The 24,320-nt window shown below is 42.3% G+C and overlaps 1 pseudogene; it reads left to right on the top strand.

The window, feature by feature from the left end:
- Positions 1–20,704, top strand: part of LOC143269873 (large ribosomal subunit protein eL19-like) — a 69,437-nt pseudogene extending 48,733 nt beyond the window's left edge.
- Positions 20,705–24,320: the final 3,616 nt, after the last annotated feature.

The raw sequence follows: 24,320 nt of genomic DNA on the forward strand, positions 1-24,320 counted from the left end.
GACTGGCCCTCAGTCATGCGTGTGCACCCAAACCTATGCAACCAGACTCTCTTTATGATGTGAGGGGCCATGAATCTGCAATTTACCAGTTTCCTCACAACAGCCCTCAGCACCTTCAACTCTGAGAAATACTGTGTGGGGTGTTAAAAAAGAAAGAATAAGAGGAGGAGCATTGATCATTGAGAATACTGTAGATATCAGCAAAGAGGGTTGGGAATACTGACCTCTACATTGCCCACTTGGTAATTCATAAAACACTTTATTTATTGAGGTTCTGACTTGGGGGCCTAGAGAACACGTCAGTGACTCCTGTCTGGGAAACACATAAAACTTGACAAGATTGTCTGAAATAACAATTGCAGGGTGCTAAAGATCATAACAGGTATAATACGCATGCCTGAAAAAAAATCGTGCGAGCTGGGAATGAAAGTGTGGTCTTGTGATGCACAGCTGCCCCTCCCCAACTCCACAGTTCTGCTGGCAAAGTGGCAGGTTGATCATAATGGACTGACAGCTGAAATCTAGCACTGCTGCCACAATTGACACTGTGAAGACCTGTTGTTGGGGAGGAATCTCCCTGGTCTATTGTTGAAGTCCTGAGTTCAGGTTGGAATGAAGAAGGTACCAGCTGAGACTATTCTCAACTAGGTCTCACCCATGGGCCTTGTCCTCGGGGCAGTCTGTATAATTTTGGTGAGAATCAGGCTATGGAGTGGTTTAAATAAGAATGGCTCCCATAGGCTCATGTGTGTGAATGTTCAGTCATCAGGAAGTGGCACTATTTGAAAGGATTAGGGGGTATGGCCTTGTTGGAGTAGATGTGGCTTTGTTGGAGGAAGTGTGTCACTGAGGGTGGGTTATGATGTTTTAAGAGCCCAACCCAGTCCCAAGGTCTCTTTCTTCCTGCTGCCTGTGGATCTGGAAGTAGAATTCTCAGCTACTTCTCCAGCACCCTGTCTACCTGCACCCTGCCCTGCTCCCTGCCATGAAGATAATGGGCTAACCCTCTGAAGCTGTAAGTAAGTCCCAGTTAAATGTTTTCCTTTATAGGAGTTGCTGTGGTCATGGTGTCTCTTCACAGCAATAGAACTGTGACTAAGACAGGCTGTATTGGTTACTTTTTTCATAGATGTGACAAAATGCTCAACAAAAGCAATGTAATGACGGAAGAGTTTGTTTTGGCTTACAGTTTGAGGATATACAGTCCATCATGGCAGTGAAGACATGGCCAGGAAGCATGAGGCAGCTGGTTGTAGTTCCTCTGCAGTTGAAAAGCAAAGAGATAAATGCCCAGGCTCAGCTTTTTAAAGCAGTTTGGGATCTCAGTCCACAGGATGGTGTCATCTACACTCAAGATAACTCTTCCCTTCTCATTTAAACTTTCTGGAAACACTCTCCATGGTGACTATAAATACTCTCAAGCTGGCAGTCAAGTTTAATCATCATGTGGCTAAGTCAGTGATGATGAAGGGCCCTCAGCCTTCATGGTTCATGGTCACTCAATAGGTAATCAAATTCCTCTCCTGTCCCATGTCTCCCACAGATGACCACTGGGTATTCTGACAAGCCTCCAGCAAGGATTGTGTTAGGCCAGCTTAACAAGAATTTTCCCCACCTGTAGGGCTCCTCTTAGTAATTTTCCATTTGTCAACCTTCACTTCTCAGTCAGCTCCTTGGCAAAAATCCCCACTTAACTCTGGCTATGTTTGGGATTGAGCTCAGTTCTTCCCTGAGGTCTCTTGTCCGTGATTGCAGTGGTCCCTGACTGAAGTTCAGGTCTGGTTTGCTGAACAAAGGATAGCCTGCAGCTTTACAGGCTAGAGACCAGAGCTCCTAGTTAAAGAAAACAATGGGCTGGTTAGAAATTTAGCAAGGAGAAACAAGGAAGAGAAACCAGAGAAAGATCTGATACTCTCAATCATTGTGAGCCTAGCAAGGTGTGAAAGCAGGTAAGGACTTTGGATGTGACTACAAATAGCCACACATTCTCCAGCCACCACATCCCTAGAGGAAATGTGGCTCAGAGTTCAGGTGTGTGAGCCCTGCCTGAGACATGGGCTGACCTGGAGCCATGAGACACAGAGGAAAATATGAGATGCATATTTCAAGTCCTGAGAGCAAGGAATTGGCATCCAAGATTGCTATACTCACTGAAATTATGTCTTTAAATTGATAGAGAAATAAAAATATCTGAAGACAAATACAAATGAAGACAAGTCACAACAACCAAGCCAGCAATGCAGGAAATATTTAAAGGAATACTATACATAATGGAAGAGCAACACAGGAATTAGTAGAGTTCATGAGCAAAACAAATGAACAGGAGATTCAAGAATGGATCCATCATATCCAACACAGCAAACCAGAAAATTCCCAATACTAATACCATGGCAGGAAGGTGGGGACCTACCAGCTATCCAGAACAAACACCAACAAAATGGTAGGGAATAATAAACCCCTCTCAATAATGGCATCAACTCACCAACTAAAAGTTGCAGATGGGCTGGCTTGAAACACAAGATCTAACTTTGTGTTGTTTCCAAGAAATGTACTTTGCAAATTTTCACAAGAACATTTCCAAAAATGGAACATCAAAGACAGAAATCAGTTTACCAAGTTAAAGGAAGCAACTAACAAGCTGCTGGAGGAATAGCTCCATCTCTCATAGAGTGGACTTCAAGTCAGAACTAGTCCGAAGAGGAAAAGAAACCCATGATAGATAAATAAAAAGAATAATTTATCCAGATGATGCAACACTTGTAAATATTTATGGACTGAAGTTTAGGCCTCATGGCTGCTGGAAACACACACTAAGAGGCATGGAAGAGTCGCATAGTTCCTGATGCAGTAAGAGAGACAGTTGATCTACAACACTCCCCTCTCTTCTTTTTTTAGGTCTTTCAAAGTAAAACTTAGCAAAGAAACTTCACAGCTGAATTATACCACATGCCAACTGGATTTCACAGGTACCGACAAAATATTCTATCCAATATAGAGAGGAGATACTTTCTTCTAAGCATGCAACCTTATCTAAAATCATTCACATATTAATAGTCCATACTAATCCCTAATGTCATATCAGATCACAGTGGAATAAAACCAGAACTTCCATAGCCAAAGAAAGAACAGGAATATGTGAAGACTGAACAATACACTTTTTGAATGAAGAGTGAATCATTGGAGAAACTCGGGAAGAAATTTAAAAATTCCTTGGGTCAAATAGAAATGAGCTCACAACTTCCCAGAACATCTGGAACACAGTCAAGGTAGTCCAGAGGAAGTCAGTGTTTATTAGAGCATCCAATAAAAATAACAGTTTGTAAATAAATAACCTACTGATGCACCCTAACAATGTAGAGAAATGGAAGTCAAATTTAAATACAGTAGATTACAAGAAATAATACCGAGTGGGGAATAACGAAAACAGAGATGAAAATAACAATATGTAGAATCAATCAAAGAACTGGTTTCTTGAAAAGATAAGCAAGTTTGATAAGCTACTAGACCAACTGATGAGAGACCCAAATCAATAAAATTAGAGATTGAAAAGGAGTTCCTGCAACAGATTTCTGCAGGAGGCATGGCTCACAGAAAGCGTTGGGAAATCCAGAATTGTTAAACTAGAAGGCTTTTTATTTCCTTCCGGGGAAGGAAAGGATGCCTTTTCGCCCTTAGAAGCCTGGAGTGGATGCTGTCTGACAACCTGGTGATCTTTTTACTGTTTTAGGGAGCCAGCCTTCCTGAATCCTCCCAATCCCGGACCCTGTTTTGGTACTAATCCTGAGCTTTGTCTCTCAGTGACTAGAACCTATCCTTATGAAAGAGGCCCATGTACTCTGCATCCTCCATCAATAGAATCTATCCTTATGCTTACTACAAATCCTTCCTCCTTAGGCCTTGTGATTAGCTCTGCTTATCAGCCAATAGAATTCATTCTTATTGCAAAGGCCGAGGGAGTGCTTTGCTACATTGCTAGGGAGTTTCTATGTAGCTATGCCTAAAGCTTTGTTGTGATAATCCTCACGTGGAAACATTTTTCTGAAGTTTTACTGGGCTTAAATGTGTAAGAAGAATAAACCACGGGGCCAGACTTTGGAAGTCTTGATCCAGGTCCTGGAAAGATGGTACCGACTCTGGTTTCATTCTGCATCCTGAGTGGGAGCTGTGTGGCTTTCAGAGGTCCCTGGCAGACTCCAGTGAAGATCCAAGGATCACTGGGGAACACTTTGGAAATCCTAAACTCATATAACCTACCAAATTAAATCATGGAGATATAAGCTACTTCCACGGTTCCCAAATAAATGATGAAATCAAAGTGATAAATAAGTCTACCTACAATAGAAGCCCAAGACTTCCCAGATTCACTGCTTGTGGATGTCAGACGACAGCTTTCAGGAGTTGATTCTCACCTGCTACCTTGCTGAGACTGGTTCTCTCCCGTTTCTGCCACTGCTGTGCAGTGTACTCCAGATGAAGCTGCCCTTGAGCTTCTGGCCAGGTCTCCCATCTCCACCTGCCATCTTGCTGCAGGAGTATTGGGATTACAAATGCATGGTATCACATCTGGATTTTCTTTTCTTTTTTTTTTTAATTCTGGAGTTTTTTTTTATTTCCAATCTTATTTCAATTTGACTTTATTTCAGATATTCTATCTCCTTATTAAGTTGATTTTATATCTTGAGTTGTTTATTTCACTCAACCTTTTGTATTTTCACAGTCTTTTATTTTTGAGACTATAAGGTAATTTCAATATTTCTCCTTTCCTTTCCCTCCCTTCAAGCCCTCCCATATATCCCTCCCTGCTCTTCATCAAATTCATGACCTCCTTTTTCACTGTTATTATATGCATATATGTATGTATTCCTAAATATATGTTTAGTGTGTATGTCTTCACAGTCTTCATTGCAGCAATCATTCATATTCTATTTATGTTCTTTGCTCCTATTTGTTATAATTGCCATTTTGAAATCATTGACACATCATCTAGGTTGCCTTTCCTAGGGGCTAGTACTATGGGGGTGTTAAAGTTTTGCGGAGTCTTGTTGCTTTGGTTATCCATGTTTGTATATATAAGAGGGGACCTAGGCATCTGGAGTTAGATTGTTGGTACCATACTGTATGGTCAAGGACACAGCCAAGCGTGGTGACATGAGCCTTTAATCCCAATACCAACCATAGAGACCTAGAGGTCTGTATAGACAGGCAGTGACGAGGAAGTGACACGGCTGGGCTTAGAACTAATGAGAAGGCAGAACAGGAAAGCAATAGAAACACAGGTTAGATGGGAAGAAGCTCTCTCTGTGGAAGCTACTGCTGGTGGTAAGCTATTCGCTCTGATCTCTTTGGCTCTGTGTTTCTTATTTAATAAGACTGTTTAGAAATTCAACTACAGTAAAGAGACACCATGACCGTGGCAACTCTTACAAAGGAAAACATTCAATTGGGGGTAGCTTGCATTTTCAGAGGTTTAGTCCATTATTCTCACAGCAGGAGATCATAGTGTTCAGGAAGACATGGTGCTAGAGAAGGAGCTGAGATATCTAGATCTTGATCTGTAGACAACAGGAAGTGAACTGAGATACTGGATGTAGCATGAGCATAAGAGATCTCAAAGCCCACCCCATCAGTGACACACTTCCTCCAACAAGACTTCCAACAACACCTCCTAATGGACCTATGGGGACCATTTTCTTTCAGACCACCATAGACATTGTCAGAAAGGGTCCATATGATATATTTACTATCCTTAAGAAATACTATTAGGGCCAAAGAGGAGTGTCTATGAGATGAGTCAATAGGATTCCATCTAAGCAGCAAGCAGAGACAGCAGTAACAAGAGTTCCTGTAGTGACAACAGCCTGGAATTACATGAATTAAATCTAAATGAGGACCTAGAGAGATGGTTCAGTGGTTAAGGGCACTGCCTGCTCTTCTAGAGGATCCAGGTTTAATTTCCAGTGCCCACACGGCAGCTCATACCTGTCTGTACCTCCAGTTCCAGGAGAATCTGATGGCCTCTTCTGTTCTTGCTGGGAACCAGGCACATACATGGTACACAGACATACATGCAGTCAAAACAACCATCCACATAAACAACTAATTTACAAATCAAAATGAACCAGGATAAGGAAATAAATTCAACATTTATATTTCAATACTACTTTCTTAGTAATCGAGAGAATAGTTCAATGAAAACTAGGCAGCAATAACAAAGATTTGACATAAACCCAACTGGCCCAAATGACATGTATACAGCTTTCCATGGACCAATGGAAGAAAACTCTTCAAAATCCACAGAGGGCGCTACAGAGTAGATGGGGTGCTGGGCCATAAGAAAGTTCAAGAAACTTAGAGACTCAAATCATACATAGTATGTCCTCCAAAATTAGATAGAAATCAATAATAAAAATCTCAATAGGTTTGCAGTGAAAGGCGCCTCCTCATCCTTGTCTCTGGGTACCGGGGATTTAAATAACACGGTTTTAAATAACCCCTGGGCCATGCATAAGTGGCCAGGGCCAGTAGACATCTTCCTGAAAAGGAAGGGGGGAACTTCCCCAGCTGTTTTACGTTGTCAGTATTACCTCAGACCAGAACCAGATGGAGCCCTAAAGGGAAGGACAATTGTCATTCCTGTTCCTCGTGGTGCGCACGCAGCATCTGGAAGGGATCATGCATCTTCACTAAGTGGAGTTTATCCCAGCAATGCATGGTTAGTTTAACATCTGAAAATGATGTGACTGGTAGAAGAAATAAAAATGATGACAACCAGTGCAGAATCACAGCTGGCGCGACCAAACCTTTGCCTGTGATACAAGCTCTCCCCAAACCCGCCATGGAAGAGAGCTGCCTAAAACGGATAAAGGGCATCTCCAAAAATCCACAGCCAACAGTGTACTTATGGTGAATGATAGATTTGTTCTTTGAGATAGAGGACAAGGTAAAGAACTCAATTCTCACCACTTCCATTCAACGGTGTACTGGAATTCCAAGCCAAGTGACCTGGGCAAAATCATATACATGCCTACATATACACATACAAACATGCCTATATACATAACACATGCATATATAAATACACACATGCATACATACACACATGCATATATATGCACACACATGTATGCATACACATGTAAATACACATGTAGGTACCTATTCACGCATACACTCATATATGATATCAAGTGATATCATAACAGTGATATCAAGATTGGAAAGGAGGGGGTTTAGAGCGATGGCTCAGTAGTTAAGAATGCTTGCTGCTCTTTTAAAGGACTGGTAGTGCACATACCGGGTGGCTAACAACTGCCTGTAACTCCAATTCTGGAGGATCCGTCACTCTCTTTCAGCCTATATGGGGACTGCACTCATATGCAAAACCCATAGAAAGACACAAACACATAAATTTTAAAGTAAAACTAAAATCATTTACAGGAAGATTGGAAAGAAAGTACAACTCTCTCTACTCTCAGATGATGTGGGTGCTACATTTAGAACGTTTAAAGGAAAAGGCCTTATGAGTAACTCAACAAGGCTTCAAGAAACAAGATGAATGCACACAGATTAATTCTTTGTCTATGCACCGGCAGTTAATAATCCAAAGACAGATATATACTTAAAACAATAACAAAACAGTAAATTAAGACTACGACTAAAGAAAAGGGGTCGTATTGTATGCTGAAGTTATGAAATGTTAAACAAATTAAGGGAATGCTCAGTAAGTAGACGAGTATCGAACCCATGCTAATGGATTAGAGGTCTTTGGGCAAGTCCTCTACCACTGAGCTATATCCCCAGCCCAGACCGAAAGTCTTAACTGTGGCAGGGTAGTGTTATGCCTTGTCTATAAGTCTACCCCCACCCCATGGCTTACATGCTAAAGGCTCAGGCCCAGCCTGTGGCACTACTGGAGTTGGTGGAGATTGTATAAAGGAGGCTAATGGAAGGAAGTGAGGTCTTCGGTGGTACTCTAAGCTGGCGGTTGCCCTCGCTCCTCAGCTACCTAACATATGCTTTTCCTGTTTGTATTGTTTATCTGGGCATTTTGTCATAGATGGAAAAACTGATTATCACATATGTCAATATTCCCCCCAACGGACCTATAAGTCCAATGTGTTCTCTGCTAATCTCAGTTGTCTCGTTTACAGGAATTGCCAAGCCGATCCCAAAGTACAGTGGAAACTCAAGGGACCTCTTGTGACTGAAAAGGTCCTGAAAAGGAAGGGAAGAGAAGGAGTCACAGATATTTGCAAGCTATCACAACACCAGCGTAACTTATTCTGTATGTTCAGTAAACACAGAGAGCCATGGAGTAGAAGTCTCAAGCGTACACAACACTAGTGTAACTTACTCTGTATGTTCAGTAAACACAGAGAGCCACGGAGTAGAAGTCTCAAGCATACACAACACCAGTGTAATTTTTTCTCTGTGTTCAGTAGACCCATAGCACAATAGAGTAGAAGGCTCCAGAAACAGATTTTGAGCTTATGTTCTGCTGATTCACAACACAGATTTTAGAAAAATCCACTATGGAAAGCACAGTGCTTTTAACACCATTACTACAGGATGGTCCCGTTGGGTGATGTGAAACTGGACATTCTCTTCATATACAAAAGTTGACTCATTAGATCATTAACCTAAATATAAAGGTTAAGACTATAAAACTCATGCAAGAAAACCTAGGGACGAATTGCTGTGACCCTGTGGGCAAAGCCTTCTGAGATAAGACAACCACAGGATGAGTAGAAGAAGGAAAAAGTGCACAGACATGATGTTTTCTCAGCCTTTGTGTTCCAGTACATTTCACTGAGAGTGTAGAAAGGCACCACACAGACTAAGAGAAAAATAAATACAATCTCTAGAAGAAGACAATATGGTACTGGCACAGAAACAGAATCATAGATGGGTGAAATCAAAGAACCAGACATGAGCGCACGTAACTCCAGCCATGTAGTATTTGACAACGATGCTCAAAGATGTGTTCTAGAGAAAAGAAATCATCTTCAACAAATGGTGCTTGGAAAACTGGATGTCCATATGTGGCAGAAGGAAATTCGATACATATAAATAACCCTACCCAAAACTCACTCCAATGGACCAAAGACATAAACATGAAACCAGGCACACTGGAACTTCTAGAAAACATGGACCATACCCTACATGATGTAAGTGTAGTGAAGGATTTTCTGACTCCATTTGCCCAAGAACTAAAGCCAACAATTGACAAGTGGGGCTTCATAAAACTAAAAAGCTTCTGCACAGCTGATGAAATAATCAACTGAGTAAAGAAGAATGAGGGAGAATCTTTGCCTGCTATAAATGTGACAGAGGATTACTATCCAGAATAAATAGCTAAAAAAATAGTCCATTCAAAAAATGGGTCTGGAATATAAACAGGGAGTTCTTGCAATAAGAAAGGGCAATTTCTTCCAAGTTTATGAGTGGCTATAAATAAAAGATAGAGGCTCAGAATCATAGCATCGGGTAACTGTACATCAGAATCACATCTGATACCACCTCATACCCACGTGGAGGTTGGTCCTTTAAAAGACAGCTATAATGTGCAGAAGAAGTCTGGGAAAACCTTCATCTGCTCCTAAGGGGAATGGGAATCAGCAGAACCACTCTGGAAACCAGGCTGGCATTTCCACAATAGGCTCAACACACGACTCCACACTTCCACTCTACATATACTAGGAAGAAATGAAAAGGTAAGACCTCCATCCCCATGCGCGCGCGCGCGCACACACACAAAACTTATGCATGAATGTTCTTGGCAGCAATGATCATAACAAAGGGTAAAACTATCCAGATGTCCATTGACTGACAAATTGCTAAGTGGAGTGTGATATAGCCACACAATGGAACATTATCCAGCAATAGAAAGGAGCCAAGTGCTAGCATGTGTTACAACAGGGACAAAATGTGAAAACACCATGCTAAGTGGAAAAAGCCACCAGGAAACACTATAGATGGCACCATTGCATTGATCTTAAATTCTGAAGCACGCAAACCCATGAAGACAGAAAGCAGATGAGTGGTTGTTGGGACTGAGAGAGGAGGAGCAAAAGGGTGTGTGGATGGCTAGGGAACAACTGAGTTGGCAAGGAGGGAAGTGGTTGCTAATAAGGAGACAGGTTTTTTTCATTATTATTATTGTTGTTGTTTTGTTTTGTTTGGATGTGGTAGTAAAAATAACCCAAAACAAGTTACGAGGATTGTGCGACTCTAGGACTGTGTTAATGATGACTGAATAATTAAAACAGTGAATGTATAGATGTGCTGTATGCAGTCCATCCTGGGTTCTTGGGGCAGCCTCTGAGCTTTCCTTGTGCTCTGCTGGGCTGGGTTGGGCTAGATAGAAACACAGTTTACTCTGCACAGAGGCCAAGGCTGTGTTAGTGCAAATCACTTGCCCAAATGTTGATTCAGCCCCAGCAAGTCTAAAAATAGAGGGCTTTTCAAATAACAGAATGTATTCTGTGTGTTTGCCTTCTGCTTTATTCTGCTTCCCTCTGTTCACTGATTGAAGTCCGAAATCCTCTTGCCTTCGAAGTCTATCTGTATGAACTGGCTAACCTGTTTTCCTGGCTCTAGAACGCTACATACCCAGCAGAAACTTTGGGTAGCCAGATCCCTGAGTGCAGATGTTGAGGACTAAGTTTCCAGCCCCGGGGAGTATCTTGGCTTCATGATGCTGGCGTACTTTATGTATTTTCCAGATTGTATTAACCATGAATTTCCCTCAGCATGGAGCAGGCTCCCATTCTTCTCTGCAACTTACTGATATACTGCTAAAGTCGATGCCATCCTTTATGAGCCCCATAAACATGCCAGCTTGCACTGCCACTCTCCAGGCTGCACTAAAGGCACAGCCATTCTCAGACACAGCACAGGCCTTGCGCCACCCATAAGGAGACCACAGTGGTGCTGATATTATTGATTGTATTCATTAGCAGCTCTTCCCATGCCAATGCATAGCAGCTGCAGATCAAATCCCTCTCGGGATCTCCCTCCGCTCTCTCAGAGCCCTGGCTAAATTTCCAGTGAAAATCCCTGCACACACAGCTTTGGCGAGCTACTTAACAAAGGGTTTCTCCTTCTAGCCTGTTTTATTCCACCGTGGGAAACTCAACGTGCTTTCTAGAATATGGAAGCCTCTACTGGCCAGTGACTAACTTACTTGGACTCTCCAAAACAAAACAGAATGTATTTTAAAATCATCTATTGTATTTCTACAAAAAGAAAGCAGAAATAATCAAAATAACTAAAAGGATCATACGAAGAATTTTAAATAAAAAGATGTTGCGGGGCAGTACGGGGGTGGGATGGCAATCTGACCCAATGGTGGAGCACTTGGCCAATCTCCTGTGCAGCATCCCCGCTCCTTTCCCCTGGCTGGCTCTTACATGCATTTGAGAAACTCACAGCACCCTCTCTGCTTGCCCTCCCAACTGTCAGTTACCTTAGGGGCTCCGTGCTTCCCCAAAGTGCCTCTCCAGCGTTTGGAAACTTCAAGGTACCTGGAAACTGACACAATGGTGTTCAGCCCCACAGAAAGGGGACCCGCAAAACTAGCAACAAGAACATCCTGTGAACAAGTGAGTTGAACCCCTTGCTGTATTGTGTTCACACAAAATGCAATGGTGAATCAGCTGTGAGTAAAGAAACCATTGAATCTGGGATATGGAAAAACAGTTGGCCCTACCGATCTGTGATTTCAACACTTGCAGATTCAACAAACCAAGGACTCGGATGCTGTCTCTGGACTGAACAACTTTTCTGTCATTATTTCCCAATGTGTAGTAGCAACTTTTGCATGGTATTTTCATTGTGCCGGGAAATAGAGGACTCCTAGAGCTGGGCTTCTCAAAAATGTTCCACTCACTTTGAATACTCTAGGTACATAGGTATGTAAAATAAGCACACAAAGCAAATATATACTGGTAATAAATCATAAAGAAATGTATTTTAAAATAACCTTTTGCTATACATGGAATTTTACCATTCATTTATGATGAAAGCAATTTTGATTACTAATGAGAGAAATGTGATGTTTATTTTTATATAAAGAATTAAACTCTGGTGGAATATTGGATAGGGCAAAAAGCATCTCCAATATTTTTCAAAATTGATCCACATTTTAATTGTATAATTGCCAATGCTGAGCATGCTGTTTCACATAAATACATAGTACAATATGGTGGAAGTGTGTTTAAGCCCATTTCAGAAACTGTTGGAAATTCTGTCCTAATTCCATGCCAAAATTCATTAGCAACTCAAACAGCAGTATTTTAAATCAAACATTTTAACACAATACAATAAGATGAACTGAGGAATGGCAGTAGGAAGATATTTAAAGCCTTTGCTTTCTATAATTAAGCCATTCATTATGTTTCTATAAGAGCAGAAAACTTAAATTACAAGAGAAGCACTTCATTTCATGGCATCCGAGTCTTGAATCAAGGTGCTTCAGAAAGTATTTGTTGGTATTGCATATCATGGTATGTGCAGTGCAAAAGGTACTCAGAGTGTATTCATGACCAAGGTTTCAGTGAAGTCGTGTGATACAGCACAGGCCAGATCTGTCAGAAACACCTCAGGTTCATCACACATTTGATTTTGACTTAATTTTTGGTTAATGAACATCGAAACACTTTTTTTGTAGTTAAATTGTTTGTGATCCCCCCCCCCCCCGCCTCAACACACACATTTAGTTTGTTTATGAAGTTAGGATCTAGAAAATTCTTAAAGTAGAGAGAAGGATATGTGCCACTTATACACAAATGCTAAACTACTTTCTGTATCAGGCTCTGGCGTTTTAGTATGGATGGAGATGACTGTGGTATTTTCAAGGTCTTTGCCATGGATGATCTTCTATGAGTATATCTTAGTCAGTGTTCTATTGCTGTGAAGAGACACCATGACCACAGCAACACTTATATTTTTGGTTGTGAGCCTAGCCTTCAATGGCTCAGCTATCCCTCCTGCCCTCCACAGCAACTCTTATAAAGGAAAACATTTAATTGAGGCGGCTTCCAGTTTCAGAGGCTGAGTCCATTATCATCATGTCAAGACACGGCAGCACGCAGGCAAAAATGGTGCCAGACAGGAGCTGAGAGTTGGACATCTTGATCCACAGGCAACAGGGAGTGAACTGTCTCTACACTGAGCATAGCTTGGGCATAGGAGACCTCAAAGCCCACCCCCACTGTGACATACTTCTTCCAACATGGCCACACTTTCTAATAGTGCCACTCCCCATGAACATATGAGGAACAATTACTTTCGAACTACCACAGAGTAGCAGGGGTGTTTCATGATGGATGTAAAAACAATCTAACCCCAGTCATAATAGGGCCAAGAAGAATGAAAATCTGTTTAAGAGTTGGTGGGAACTGATAGTCCACATCTGGAGAATGTATCAGCAAAAGATGGAAACAGATAAGAACATGCATTCAACATGGGTGAACTGGCCATAATAATGGACCTAGGAGGAAAAGTGGGAGGTAAAAGGAGAAAGGGAACCTGCTGCTGCTCAGAGCTTGTGCTCATTCTGACTATCACACCCCCATTCACAGCTGGAGACTTATTTGTCTTCTCCTAACTGATCACTGTCCTCTGTGCTGAGGAGATGCCAGGGCAGGAGGGGGCAAGATATGGTCAAGGACTTGAGAATGCTAAGGAAGAAGGCAAGTCAGGGATGTGTGTGAAAACTCAAACTCCTCAAGAAATGAAGGGAGAGAAAGCATGGTTTCTGTTCTAAAGTTCCCTTAAACAAATGGAACCACCTTGCTCCCACTCTGGAGACTCCTAGAGAGTTCAAAGTCTCTGCAGAGATAAGTTCCTTATTCCCATGCCACTCAATGAGCAAAGTGCATCTTTCTCAGCTGTAGTACCATGGATGAAGTATTTACAAAGCTCTTTGGTTGGTCCTTTAATGGCTTCCATTTGTTATGTGTGACTCAAAAGCAAAAGCAAATGCACATTGCAGAAGTACCTGTTCAATAGATCATGGGGATCAGAGAATGAGGCTAATTCAGTCCCCTAGACCCTTTCCATGTGAAATTGTTCTTAGTCAACAGGCACAAAAGAATTATGAGTTTTGTCTGGCAACATCACCTGTCACAAAGAGCTGGGTACCATAACAATGAATTTCTCCTGTGTATTTCCTTCTAGAGAAGGTAAAGTCATCAACTACAGATACTTGAGGGGGCCAGACCACCTGATATACCTGTCTCCCCTGTCTAGACAGAGACCTAGTGTCTTGGACCAACCTTTTCTCTAGGGAATCTCTGCCATGTCTGGGAAAGTCAGTTCACAGTAGAGACAAGATCACTGATAGTAAATGACAGAATATCCAAGCTCTACAAATAGCAGCCTATCAGAAACCATGACTCATTCCTGATTCTCGGTGCAATTTTTAAACCTTATTTAACTTGATAACCCCTTAAGAATTTTTAAGATGAATGGCTAAAGTAATATATGGATCTGAAATCCAAAATATGCCAAAACATCAAAATTTTTAATCAAGAAACAATAGGGACAAGAAATAATAGGAATAGAGGAAGAAGAAGAAACCCTAAGGCACAGAAAATATTTTCAACAACAACAACAACAAAAAAAAATCCCTAACGTAAAGGATGAGGTGCCTGTCAAGGTACCAGAAGTATATAAAACACCACATAGATTAGACCACAAAATAAATTTCCCTGGAAATACAAATCAAAACTACTTTGAGATTCCATCCTACACCTGTCAGAATACCAAGATCAATAACACAAGTGGCATCTCACTACAGCAAGGATGTAGAATAAAGGGAACACTCCTTCACTGCTGATGGAAGTGTAAAGTCATATAGCCACTATGGAAATGAGAATGGTGGGTCCTCAGAAAGTTAGAATCAATATACTTCAAGATACAACTATACCACCCTTGGGTATATACCCAAAGGATGCTTCCTCCTACTACAAGCATACTTTCTCAACCATGTCCATCATGCTGTATTCATAATAGCTAGAAACTGGAAACAACCTAGATGTCCCTCAACAGAAGAATGGATAGAGAAAACATTCTACATTTACACAGTTGAGTATTATTCAGTTGTTCAAAAAAAATGACATCATGAAATTTACAGGCAAATGTATGGAACTTAAAAAAAAAATCATCCTCAGTAAGGTAACCCGGACCCATAAAGATAAAGATGGTTTGTATTTGCTTATATGTGAATATTAACTGCTAAATAAATAATAACCAAGCTGTAATTCAAAACCTAGAGAGACTAGGGAAGGGACAAAGGATGAGATGGAGGCGGGGGGGGGGGGGGGGGGGGCGGGGGGGCAGGGACATGAGGATCATCATGGGAAATGGAAACAGAATGGGTTTTATGGGTGGACTGGGGACAGGAGGGGCAAGAATGGGAGGACGAGGTGAGAAGGGGAGGAGAGTTAGGGTTGAGGGAGAGAATATGAGGAGAGATAGCTAAAAATAGAGGGGCATCTGTGGGATAGTATGGAATCTTGATGCCTTAGAAGTTTCCTGAAGTATATGAAGGTGATCCTAATGAAGTCTCAAAAAAAAAAAAAAAAAAAGCAGGGTGGGGGTGGGGGGTGGGGTGGGGGGAAAGAGTCCCAACTTGCCATCTCTTGTCACCAAATAAAACTTCCAGTACTGTGACTGGGTGACAACCAATCAAGTTGTTGGCCAAAGGGGTTCCATGGAACTCCCCAAACAACCCAAGCTGTTGCCAAGACAATAGGTGGCTCTCTGCAAACTGACAGCCAGATCCCATTACTGACGGTAACACTAACAACTCATTTAACATGGAGAGGGCTAGCTGGCACCTACATGCAGCCTTCACACATATGATCTAGTATTTTTTGGTACAGGAAGGTACTCTGCAGGCTACTAAGAGAAAAACAAAAACACAAACACAGCCACAAAACCTTTGATCTACAATCTGTCATGCCTGCAAAATATGATAGGACAATGGGGCTCAGAACTTGTAGGAGTCACCAATCAGTATCTTATTTGACTAAAAGCTCACTCCATGAGATGAAACCCATACCTGATTCTGCTTGGGTGTCCAAGAAACAGACTAGATAGCCCAGAGACATGGAGTAAAACCAAATACTACTGGTCTAAAAAAAAGCTAACAATAAAATGACTCCTGATGACATTCTGCTATACTCATAGATCAGTGTCTTGCTCAGTCATCATCAGAGAAACTTCCCCCTGCAGCAGACACAAACAAACACAGAGAACCACAGCCAGACATTAAGTAGGGAGTGAAACCTTCCAAATTCGTCTGCCATTTCTCCTCTCATCAGACCTGACTGCAGTCATAAGTTGCAAGTGATTTACCATTCTCTGTTATACCATCCATATGGTTAAGTGTGGACCATAACCTCAGCAGACCTGGATCATCTGACAGGCAGTAAGTATCCTGTAGCATTAGGGATATTAGATATCCCTAATATTAGATATTAGATATCAGAACTATTATCAGGTCTTGAATTCCTGTTGAAGCAAAGAATAGCTAACTTTCTCACCCTTCAGTGGATTTCAAGGCCACTATTGAGAACTGTTGTGATTTGCACCACTATATTATGACACCAGGATACTATGTCTAAAATGTGCTGGTAGAAAGGGCCACAAAAGGCTTCTCATCTTCCCTTTTGGGAAAGGAGCTATCCAGTGGGCACACGGGCTCCATGCTGGATGTAGGACCACAGCTCCATCTGTAGGCTTCTTGAGGACAGATGGGAGAGTCTTTCAGGGGCCCAGAGTGTATAAAGTATAGCTGCTCTCTCCTTGTGTCTATGGCTCCTACCCTGCTCAGTGGATAAAAGAGGAAGATAGACAAGGGAAGGGATGAGGATACACATAGCTCAGTGGTAGAGAACTCACCCAGAACGCAAGTGGCTCTGGCTTGCACACCCAGGGCTGGAAGAGTGACTGCCGGAGAGGCAGGCTGTGACTAGTCTGCATCTCATCAGTCATCCTTTTCTTTCTAGTCGAAATAGTTTGACTGGATTTGCCAGTGTGAGAATATATGCACTGGGGTGGAGAGAAGGAAAAAAGGCACTTAACATTTTTGCTTTTAATCTAAAGAATGAGCCCTAGCTGCCTTCTCATTGCTGAGATGTACGTGGAAAAAGCAGCTTAAGGAATAGAGCCTATATTGGCTCACAGATTGAGGGCTCCTTATTGTGGCAGAAGTACAAGGTGAAAGGTGACCCCGTGCTCTCAGTCAGGAAGCAGAGAGAATTGAATACTGATGCTCTGTTTGCTTTTTCCTTTCCCTTCAACCCAGGGCCTCAGCTCATGGGATGGTGCCACCCATCTACAGGGTGGATCCTTCTTCTGTAGCTAAACCTCTCTAGAAATACCTTCACAGGCACATTCAGAGCTGTGTCTGCTGGGAGATTCAAAATCCAGTCAAGTTAACGGTCAATGTTAACTATCCCAAGCATTCGACGGTAGGAGCTCTATAATGGACAGAGCCATTCCCCGATCATGGGTACCTCATTAAAACAATGGCAGAACAAGGGTAAATCCTTGGGGAGAAGGATATTAAATCTCAGAATATTGAAAGTAACCAAAGTTGTACTTTAATTAGTTGGTATTTTTTCTCTGTGATGCTTAAGTTATAAGTTTAAAGAAAACTATCACTAAAACTTTTAGTAGTTAAATTTCATCATTAATTCTCAGGCTTCAGAAGAGGCTTGCTTCTTATGTCCTTTGCTGTGGTGAAAAGGACTGGTTGATCCCCAATGAGATGAATGAAATCGCCAGTGCCAGCTCCCTTCAGCAGATCCGGAAGCTGATCAAAGATGGGTTGATCATCCAGAAGCCTGTGACGGATGCCAGAAGAGCATCCTGGTTTGACTGAAGGGCAGGCATATGGGGATAGGGAAGCAGAAGTGGGAACTGCCGATGCTCAAAATGCCCAAGAAGGTAGCTTGGATGGGAAAGATGCAGATCCTGAGCCAGCTTCTGAGGAGATTGACTGACATATGTACCACAGTCTGTACCTGAAGGTCAAAGGGGATGTATTATTAAAACAAACAACAACAAACAAACAAAACCAAACAGATTCTCATGGAGCACATCCACAAGCTGAAGGCCAAAAGGTCTACAAGAAGCTCCTGACTGGCCAGGCTGAGGCTCACAGGTCTAAGACCAAGCAATCACGAAGTGCTGAGAGGAGGTCTCCAGGCCAAGGAGAAGAATATCATCAAGACTCATGTTTGTACATAGTGGCCTGGCTGTGGCCTCATGTGGATCAGTCATTAAAATAAAACAAGCCTTAAAAAATGTATCAAAATTTGTCAGGTGTTGATAGTACATACCTTTAATCCCAGCACTCAGGAGGCAGAGGCAGGTGGATCTTTGTGAGTTCGAGGCCAGCTTGGTCTACACAGTGAGTTCCAAGACAGACTCCAAAGCTATATAGAGAAACCCTGTCTTGACAAATCCCCCACCCCAATTTTTTTGAAGTAATTAAATTTTATCATTAAAAATTAGGTGGCAGCTGGAGGATGGGATGGTACATGCCTTTAATCCCAGTACTCAGGAGGCAGAGGCAGGTGGATCTCTGTGAATTTGAGGCCAGTCTGGTCTACAGAGTGAGTTCCAGGACAGCCAGGACTACACAGAGAAACACTGTCTTGAAAACAAAAACAAAAACAAAACAAGCAAACAAACAAAAATTGAGGTAGCATGGCTCCATTTTTGTATATTTATTTGAAAAGTGTATGCAAGCCTAGTACTGAAGTTTGAATCTGAAATGACCCCTGTACTGGTTACAAACTTGTACTTGATACAAACTAGAGTTACTGTGGTGACCCACAGAGGCTATCTAGTGAGACCTTACTCAGGGTCAGCTACTATGGGATGAGCAGTTGCTCCGCCATGAGTTCATGCCATGACAGGCTACTTCAAACATTCACAGGAGCAATGGGCTAAGTGACCACAACTGGGAAGCCATGAACTGAAATAAATTTTCTTCTAAAAAGTTATTTATCTCAGGTGTGCGCTACAGTAATGTAAAGCTGACTACCATACCTACAAAATCAAAAAGACACAAGAGAAATACAAATAAATACAACACTGTGGTTGAGTGTTCTTTTCTGTACCTCAGTGATAAGTTGGTACTTCCCCCAGAAACTCCATCACCTGGAAACCACAGCAACAGCTCAGGGAAGCCCCAGTGAGGCTAACCAGCCTGCAAAGGATGATCATCAGGTTCTCCTGTTCTGCCAGTAACACAGGACATGAGGATGCATAGTTACTAAGAAAAAATTGCAAAAAAAAAAAAAAAGGCAGAACAGTTCCTGTTTTGCCAGAGTCTAACCTCTGAAATATGAGGGTTATCAAATTCTCATGTCAGCCCTAAAGTTCCTACCCAATGAAGGCAGGACAAGTCACTGTGTCACCCATGGAAGGTTAAGAAAGTGCTAGTAATTTCAAGAGAGGGTACCAACTCTGGTTCCTGCTTTTGGGTAACAGAAACCTTGGAATTCAGAGCTCCTAGGCTGCTTCAGAATAACTACACATTCATTGTACTAAGGCATAGAGATGTGGAGAACTAACTGCTACTAAGGCATAGCATGGTCAGACTTATTCTGGTTGATATACTCAGTGTGTCCAGTCAATTAGAAGCCAAACTCCAGAAGGCCAACAAATGTCTGCTTTCCGCCTCTCATTAGTGAGGGACACTGAGAACCCAGAGTGTCCCTAACCATAATGTTGGGGAAACTAACCCAAAGATGGTGGCATAGATACAGATGGCATAGAATTGTTAGTAGACCCCGCCTTCAACTTATTACATAGATAAATGTGTCTACATATAAAGGAGGCATCTTCCCTAGCTCAGGCTTGTTGAGGTTGGTCTGTTCAAAGCATCTCTGTACATTTTGTTTTATTTAGCTTGCAAGGGAATAGTCACTCATATATAAATGTCCATGCATGAGATATAGGTCAGGCAATGCATAGGTGTACTTTCTAGTTTGCAATATGCCTCCAAGACAGTTTTTACTATTGTTGTTGTTCTTGTTGCCTTTATTTTATAGATAAGAAAACTGAGACTCAGAAATGATCAGTAACGACATATGTCTTAGTCAGTGTTCTATTGCTGTGAAGAGACATCATGACCACAGCAGTTCTTACGAAGGAAAGCATTTCGTTGGGGCTTGCTTACAGTTTCAGAGGTTTAGTTCATTATCACAGCAGAGAGCCTGGTGGCATGCAAGAAGACATGTTGCTGAAGAAGCAGCTGCAAGTTTTATATCCTGATCTGCAGGCTGCAGGAAAGGGAGACTCTGGGTTTGGAATCAGCTTTTTGAAATCTCAAAGTCCACCTCCAGTGTCACACACACTTCCTCCAACAAGGCCGCACGTTCTAATCCTTTCAAATACTGGCACTCTCTGGTGACTAAGTGTACAAATCTATAGGCCTATGAGGGCCATTCTCATTCAAACCATCACAACATGGGAGGCTAGCTTCTCTGTTCTTCATTAGTGCAAGAGGGTGGTTAGAAGGTGATTAGAAACCTCATGCCATGCATGAACTCCCAATGTCACATTGTACCCTTTAGGCTCTATCCTCAGTAATAATGTATTTGCACACAGGTGTGTGGCATCCAAGTTGGGAGGTGAAATCCCACTGCACACATCCCGAAAAAGTCCACTCAGCTAAGGCCAGAATCAGCTGTAAATGACAGGGATTTCCCTGCGTGAAAATCAGTTTTAATTTTGCCTCCAGCAGGTACCTTGGTGTCTCCTTTTATTAACTTATCGATGTCCTGAAGAAGATGGCAATGCCTACTCTGAAAGATTTTGAAGAGAAACCTTGAAATGGCCAATGCAAAAGGTCATTGGGCATAAGCCTAACTTACCAAGGCATTTAGAGGCCATCGGATGTAAGGCTAACTTCCCAAAAGTATTTGAGAGGCATAAAGTCGGGTTCCAAACTTTTCAACTGTCTCTCCATAAGTCTTTATTCCTGTAAACCATTAAAAACATTAAACCATTCTTAAAAACATGTTAAGAAATGAAATGATGGTTTCTAAACAAATGGTAGAAATCAACTAACCAGATATGCTCCCTGTTAAGTTAGAATCAGGGATTTGTTTGGCAGCCACCATGCACTAAGAAGTAAGTCCTTCATTTTATGTGCTTTGCCCAATGCAAAGGTATTGAGGGGTTGCTAGTATCATTCTAATGTTACTGGTAAGGAACAGGGGTGACTGAGCTGAGCTTAGGGACACTTTGGATAAAAAAGCAAAAAGAGGCCAACCAACAGGGGAAAGAGTTCCTCCGACTTTTCTTCTATACCCCAGCTCAGGGAAGAGTCTAGCTGTGAGCTGCACTATGTCAGAGGCAGATTCCAGGAGCTAAAATAGAGGGACTCTGGGCCCATGTTCACAGCAGCACTCTTTCAGTGGAGATCTCAGAGTCCCTATCCTCCTTCGCCCAAGGCAATTGGAAGTAGGTAGGCTAGGGGATAATGGGAGAGGCCTAGGTAACTTCTCAGTTCATTCTGAAGACAGTGTACTTTCTTCATAATAAAGATGAGAGTGAGAAATGTGATGTCTTAGTTAGCGTTTCTATTGCTGTGAAGAGACACCATGACTGTGGCAACTCTTATAAAGAAAAATATTTAATTCAGGCTGGCTTACAGTTTCAGAGGCTTAGTCCATTATCATCATGGTGAGAAGCACGGCAGCATGCAGGCAGACATGGTACTGGAGAAGGATCTGGGGGTTAACCACACAACAGTGTCTACACTAGGCTGTTTTGAGATTTCCTTTGCCAATTCAAATGCTCCAAAACTCTTCACTTTAGCCTCAGGCAGACTTTCTGGACAAGGGTAAAAAGCAGTTACGTTTATCACCAAAATATCACAAGGCTAATCTCTAGGCCACATACTGACCTTCTCCTCTGAAACTGTTGAGCTAGGCCCCCACAGTTCAAATCACCTTCAGCGCCACTGTCTTCCACGCTCCTACTAGTAGTATGGGTCAGTAAGTAGTGCCTAAAGCATCCCACTGCTTTCCTAACCCAAACTCCCAAAGTCAACAAGGACACACCTACTCCAACAAGGACAAACCTCTGCATAGTGCCACTCTCTATGGCCAAGCATTCAAACATATGAGTCTATGGGGGTCATGCCTATTCAAACCAGCATGCATGAGGTGTAGGGTTTCAGTGTTTCCTTTTTACTCAAGACACAGCCACTCTGCCAAAGCTGCAGGAAGGCAAACCCAGTACTCTGTGTACTGCACACACCTGCTTTCCATGGTGGGCTCTGGTGCTGCTGCTTTCTTCCTGTGCCGGGGGAAGGAAAGGGGCTTAGAAGCAGTAATCCCTCTGTAAGTCATTGGATAGAACTGAGCTGGGCCAGTGTGCGTCTATTTTTGGTTTTTCACTGACCCTGCTGAAAGTCAATATGCACCCATTACTCTCAACCACTGTGGACAGGATAGGTGCTAAGTGGGCAGTGCCCCTGCCCAGTCAGCAAGGTCATTGTGCTGGACAGTTTTCTGTCAACTTGATACAAGCGAAAGTCCTCTGAGCGGAGGCAACCTCAACTAGGAAAATGCCTCCATAACATCCAGCTGTAGGGCATTTTCTTAATTAGTGATTGATGGGGAAATTGTGGGCGGTGCCATCCCTGGGCTGGTGGTTCTGGGTTCTGTAAGAAAGCAGGCTGAGCAAGCTGTGGGAAACAAGCCAGTCAGCAGCATCCCTCTATGGCCTTTGCATTGGTTCCTGCCTCCAGGATCCTGCCCTGTTTGAGTTCCTGTCTCAAATAAACCCTTTCCTCTCTGACTTGCTTTTTGATCAGGGTTGTTTCATGGCACCAATAGAAAGTCTAACTAAGACAGTCATGTAATATACTGTTTATAGGAAGCTGTCTTCTGGGCATGACATGACCATTGCCTCTTGAATTTCAGCAACTGCTACCTGCACAAATCCTTTCCAAGACTGATCCCATTAACATTCCATCCTGTGGAATTGCTTGTGAGATCCCACACCTCCCTAATGACATGGAGACACTTGATAGTTGCTGGAAGATAGACAGAGACATTTATTTAGTGGTATAGCCATTCCTTAAGTTGTTCACAAGTTGCCCATGTTTGCATATACTTTACCCATGCTCTCATAAATAATCCCAATTAAATTCATTGTTTCTCAAGCTACACTCAGGTGAGTGTATCTCTGGTCCGACAATAGTGCCTTACCTGTGATGAATATTCATTTATCTCCCTAGGAAGATATCACATACAGAACATATCACACAACATATGTTATATGCAGAGCATTGGTTTTTCAAAAGCCGCAATAACATAAATTCCAAAAATGTTCAAGGATTTGGCAAGGAAGTATGAGCTTGGGTAAGGACCAGATGGGGGGGCAAGATGTTTATCAGACACCTAAGATGTCCAGAGCAAGCCAAGAGCTCATCCTTCATGCTTTACTGGATATCCTTCTAAACAGCCATGTCATGTAGGAAGGGTGCCTAAAACAACTCCAGATAAAAATGTTAGCATACTCTGTTCTTCAGAAGGCAATACTGGGATTTCCCATGCACTAGGGATGAAAACTAAGTGATGCACGGGGTCACCCTGCTCCAGCCTTCTACTGTTTTAGAGGCCCCCAGTCTCTCCATCTCTCCTCTGCACACTTGGTTGGCCTCACATCTGTTTGTGTACTTGGTAGTTAGGCCTGTTAGAGTTGCTTCTGTACTGACGCATGATAACACTTTGGTCTTGCCATTGTTACTGAGGCAGTGCAGATTAATAGCCTTTTACCTACCATTTATACTGTACTGGGTATTGTGAGTTATTAGAGATGATTAAAGTACATGAAGAGGGGGTTGGGGATTTAGCTCAGTGGTAGAGCGCTTGCTTAGTGGGTTCGGTCCTCAGCTCTGGAAAAAAAAAGTACATGAGGAGATGTAAAGAGTGTCTTACGCAAATTCTACATCATTTCCTATAAGAAACTCAAGCATTGTGGTCATTGATATTGAGAGTCTATGAAATCTATCCTCTGAGGATATTTCAGAATAGCTGTATACCGCAACTCCTCTTGATGATGAATGTGAAGGTTCGCAAAAAGCAGAGCTGGGAGACACTCTTGAGTGTATAATATGGTAGGTCCTTCGCTTTGTGCATGAGCAGGCCAAGTGGCAGTTCCATGAGTAGATCCAGTCCCTCTCTGGGCTACGGTCATCTACATGACCTCTAAGAACAAAGGGTAATGGGACCAAACTGGAGATCGCTGGAGTCTGCCCCCAGAATTCTCCTTAT

Source organism: Peromyscus maniculatus, chromosome 21, assembly GCF_049852395.1.
Source record: "Peromyscus maniculatus bairdii isolate BWxNUB_F1_BW_parent chromosome 21, HU_Pman_BW_mat_3.1, whole genome shotgun sequence".
Taxonomy (NCBI): domain Eukaryota; kingdom Metazoa; phylum Chordata; class Mammalia; order Rodentia; family Cricetidae; genus Peromyscus; species Peromyscus maniculatus.